Genomic DNA, 5,433 nt, shown 5'->3' with positions numbered 1-5,433 from the left:
TTTTGTATTGTCCTAGTGGATAAGTATTTACAAGTAAATATACTTGCACTTACAGTATATGATTTATTAATGGATGGTATTTTTTATTTATTATTAATCTACATATACTGTAGCAACCCTTGAAGATTCATACGCTTTGCATTAGTTGGCTAAAAGCTCAGTCTGTAATAAATTAATATTATTGGAATACATCACTGAAATTGAAATAATTTAGCAAAATCATTAACTGCAGAGTTGCTTTCTACCATCAAAGTACGATTTCACTTGGTCATTTATGTGCTCATAACTCATAATTACAATATTTCTGGCTCCACTTGAGGAGGACTGCATCCAGGTTGTGTACAGTGTATCCAGGGCCGAATGTGCCAGCCGAGCAACTTCCATTGAGGTAAATGGAAATCCTAAGTATGTAGGTAGCTCTCTCCAGGTGTATTAGATTTCCTTGGTTCCATGGCAACATTGTCTGAAATTGAAGCTCCAGTGCCCATACATAAAAGGCCTTTTCACACTTGAAATTGTTATCCTTAACCCTGGGTAAACGAAATCCTGGATTTTCTTGTTTCATGTTTCACACTGTTCATATTTTAACCTGGGTTAATAATTCATTTTGGGGATTCATGTCCAAGGTTTCATACCCCTTTCATTTAAACCCCTTTCATAATTACATGTGTGAAAAATGTCCTTTCCCAGGGTTAAAAGTGGGGTTTAAAAAGACGATAACCCAGGGTTAAGTGCATTGTAAAAAGCCCTCAAGGTTCTATGCAGTTTTAAAACGTAGTACCGCTTATGTCCATTACGTGCACCCTTCTCCCCTAACAGGTCCAAATGCTGGCCTACTCTGATGGTTTATTGACACAGTGAAAATATCACGGCCTAGTTCCCCAGAGAGTGGTGGGTTTGCCGACGCCAGGTGTAGTGTTAAGACCAAACAGTACTAATTGAATGCAATGCTTACATTCTCTCCACCGTGTGGCTCAAGGGGTTGACTTGGCCACAGCTGTAGATGCCGCTAGCAGCAAAGTGGGTAGCGGACTTGGTCTAAACTATGAGCTGTAAGCTGTGAGCTCATGTTTTTAAATGAGGCATATTAACGAGATAGGGGCTAAAAATGGACCCTCTGATGAGGTGAATGAGCTATCGTAGAAGGCCTCTGGCATGTGTGATGCAGTACGTGTAGCCCAGATTTAAATGTAATGCTTGTCACAATTTTAATGAATGTAAACTAAGAAACAAGCAGATTGCAAACTGAAGTTGCACTCTGCATTATTTATGTGCAGTATGTTGATTTGGACTCACACTGACACCTAGGGGTGTGGAAGCATCATCATTCAAAAACAATAGTTTTTAGTTACCGATGCTATTGAAGAAATGCACTATTTACAGTCAGACATAATTCATTTAATCCACAATTAAAAGTGTCCATTAACAAGGCAGTTACTGAGATTCAGCAAAAAGTATTTGGCTGGTCATGTGATCCTAACATGGCCGCCCCCCCATGAGGGGACCCTCTCTTTGTAGAATAAAACAGCTTTTATTAGGGTAATGATAGAACTGGAGTCTGCATCTTATGCGAGTGGTCATGATTTAAAACATATATTTCAAAATTCCAATTCATTTCTTTAGGAGTAAAACTTTTTTTAATGAGAATAAAATAACTGAGTGCACCTTTAAATGAATTTATGTGGGAAAAAAAATCATGTAACAAACTCTAATGCTATAAACAATATATTTAGATTTGCTAAGGTTCTTTATATTCAAACACTCGAGATTTGGCAATAACAAAGCGGACATCAGACTCATTGTACAGGCGGAAATGACACTTACTGCACACGTGCGAATGGGTTAAAATTAGTTGTCGCATAATTTTAATTTGTTGTTGTTGCCCTGCATAGAAAAGTAATATTGTACATAACTTCTCCTTATTAATCTGCACGATTTGAGGTTTCATTTATGTCCATAACACAAACAGTGCAGGACGAGTTTCACGTAGAAGATAAATACTCAAGAGTTAAGGGTTTGTTCAAATCCCTAAACGTAAGTATGAGCAATAGCAATAGTGATGCTTCCCTTGTAAGCACCAACATTTTTTTATCTATTCTGGTGCTATAGAGCCAACAGTATGCTTGAACGAAAGGCATCATGAGTGCATGCAAACAGGTGTTAGTGATCTGTTTACTGCTTTTTTACACTGAACTGCTTTAAATGCTGGTAAGTGTTTGATTTGTGGTTTTCAACAAGTTATCTTTCTTTTCGCTCTCCCTCTATAAGGTATGCTTTTCGCCACGGTGGTGGCAAAGGTTTCATGGGTCAGAAACTGACAGGTGTAACAAAAATTGGTTATCTTTTAACGCTCATACACCTTATCAAAATCAACTATGGTATGTGGGTTTGTACTTGGATCGCTGAACTGATAAGTCATAATAACTGCTGTTAGCTCATATATATACTGTAAATAATACTTTGAATTCATTTAATTAATCAAAGAATTCACGAGTGAAAGGTTGTAAATGGGATGTTTTATGTGACAGACTACAAATCACTTTTTATTTGTATTAAAATGGATTTCTTCCCTGCTTCTGCTGTAATGAATGTTATACGACAATATTTTTCAGTATCAAATGAATTACAACCTTGGTTATAAAAATAAAGAATTTTATGAGAGCGCTGCCAAGCCAAAGACCAGCTATGTGTGGATCACAGCGATTTGGGCTCTGTTCAAAGATACATACCTATCAAATGCCCTGTGAATCAAAAAATACATCTCAACACACCACTTGAGGATCCTCTGGGACAAAACGCTGAGTTGGAACTTTTTAATTTACTATTTCCTTTAATAAACGCATATGGTCAGACACACAATGCTTAGATCAGTGGTTCTCATCTGGTTTTCCTTCAGAACCCAGATTTAACATTAGGCATCAAGCAGCAACCCAACACAGTACTAAAATTGTTAATCGTACAAACTAAACAAAGGTGAACAAAATTATACATTATTAATTTTATTTAATAATTAAAAATGTTCATTATTTTGACCCTGCTGTCCGCAACCCTTTCAGAACCGGCCCGTTACCCGTTTTTGGGTCGTGACCCACCAATTGAGAACCACTGGCTTTGACAATATGGGTTTAGACTGAATTACCATGATTCTTGGAAGCGAGAACCAGCCCATTTGGTTTGCTGTGAAATGTTGCACTATCTGCACGATGAGTTCTTCACAGTTTAACACTATGATTTACCCAACACTGACCTAATCAATGTCAGCCTCAGAGATGCATATTCTGGACCCGTGGAAACCAGGAACAAATCATGTTCACATAAAGAATGAGGAAAATGATTCGGAGATTGCATTTTACTCCACTGCCACTGCACTACCTTCTTGTATTATAGCGTGAGTTGAAGGCAGTATTTGGCACAGAAGTGAGTATCATGAAATCTTTTGAGATAAACTACACTGAAGTGAAGCCATTAAGTTAATGACCTGGAGAACTTTGGCTTTGAAGGATGCCAAAAGCACAGTGTCAGTCTTAGCTTGTACTAAAGCTAAAACACTTTTATGGATTCCTCATGATTTATAGTCCGTTAGTATCTGGTTCATGGGTACATTTTTTTTGCTGTCATCAGCAAGAATAAAGAACTTGTCTTGCTTAATGGCTTTTGATAACCAACAGCTTTAAGACAACTTCTGAAGCCTGAAGTATATTATCTAGGGCTGTCATTTGATCAAAAATGTTAATAGAATTAATTGCATGACATGGAGATTTATTACTTAAATTATTTGCAAATAATCGCATAGCAATATTTGCTGAGAAAGGCCCCAAAATACAAATAATTTTACATAAATACATACTGTAATAACCTGAATAAATAAATTATAAATATAACATTTTTAAAAATATTACAAATATAATATGTAGGGCCTATAATAAATGCAGATATTCAGATTGAAATGTATTGCATTATTGTTTCAGGCTTTGACATGCTATTTTCACATTAGTATTTTATTCAATTGCAATATAAAACACATTTTACTAAGATGTGTGCTTTGCTAATAATGAACCTGTTTGTATATTTTGCAGCACTACTGAAGTGTTTCATCCACCACATATAAATGTTAAAAAGCACTCTCCAAATAGATTGTACCCATAAATAGCCTAAATTTGAGAGGTGAAACACATGATATGGCTGATATGTTTTTAATGGAAGACACTTAAAGGGATAGTTCACCCAAAAATGTAAATTCTCTCATCATTTACTCACTTTCATGCCATCACAGATGTGTATGACTTTCTTCTGCTGAACACAAACAAAGATTTTTAGAAGAATATCTCAGCTCTGTAGGTCCATACAATGCAAGTGAATGGTGATCAGCACTTTAAAGCTCCAAAAAGCACAGTCATAGTAAAAGTCAGTACCACCACTCCCTATTCGCATATTACACAGTTTGCGTAGAGCACAAACTCCCTAGGGGGGCACCATCTTACCCTAGGGGGGCACCAGAAACGCTACCGGCTGCCCTTACTCAACGTTATATGTTATTCAAGGACCTGAACACAGTCGCGGAACACAGACGATTGTCTCGCCCCCTCTCACCCCGGCTGCCCACCCTGCCTTCCCTGTAGTTACACCCCTTGTACAAGTCATGGGTTGAATTAGTAAACTGAGTAAATGTTGGTGGCTATTGTTTAAACAAATTGATTTTGTATGAACTGTAAGATTAATGACTAAATGTCTTTGAAGTACATCCTCAATTAACTGCGGAAGTGCACACAGATGCATTGTCTTTAGTTATCTGGCTGATGAAAGCTTTAGTTGGCAATTCATTTTTTGTCTATATATTCCAGAACACTTCTTTTTAGAAGAATATCTCAGCTCTGTTGGTCAATTCAGTGCAAGTGAATGGTGGCCAGAACGTTGAATCTCCAAAAAAGGACATAAAGGCAGCATAAAAGTAATCCATAAAAGTCTCCAGTGGTTAAATCCATTTCTTCAGAAGTGATATGATAGGTGTGGGTGAGAAACAGATCAATATTTAAGTCCTTTTTTCAACTTTATAACAAAGAAACAGATAACTTCTGCTACATAAACATCCATCCTAGAATGCTGCTGGTTGGAAACTTACTGCTTTTTCGCTTCGGTACAATAAAGTGATTTCTGGATTACTACATACAGTTTTTCCTGGGATGACAGATATAAAAAAGAGAGGGAGAAAGAGAGAGAGAGAGAAGAGAGAGAGAGAGAAGAGGGCTCGCTGGCCCCGAACACGCCGGCAAACGGTCCTTAGCCAGCTACACTGCCTCTTTCAGCGATGCCGGGCGATGGCACTAGATCCACTCAGCCATCCCTTTCGGTCGCCTGCTGACGAACTGCTATAGCACCACCAGATCGGGTATCTCCTTGGTGTCACGATCTTCAGCCAGTGGAGAGGACGCCATG

This window comes from Myxocyprinus asiaticus, chromosome 35 (genome assembly GCF_019703515.2).
Source record: "Myxocyprinus asiaticus isolate MX2 ecotype Aquarium Trade chromosome 35, UBuf_Myxa_2, whole genome shotgun sequence".
Lineage (NCBI taxonomy): Eukaryota > Metazoa > Chordata > Actinopteri > Cypriniformes > Catostomidae > Myxocyprinus > Myxocyprinus asiaticus.
The sequence above is the reverse complement of the archived record's forward strand: the minus strand, read 5'-3'. Positions refer to the sequence as shown.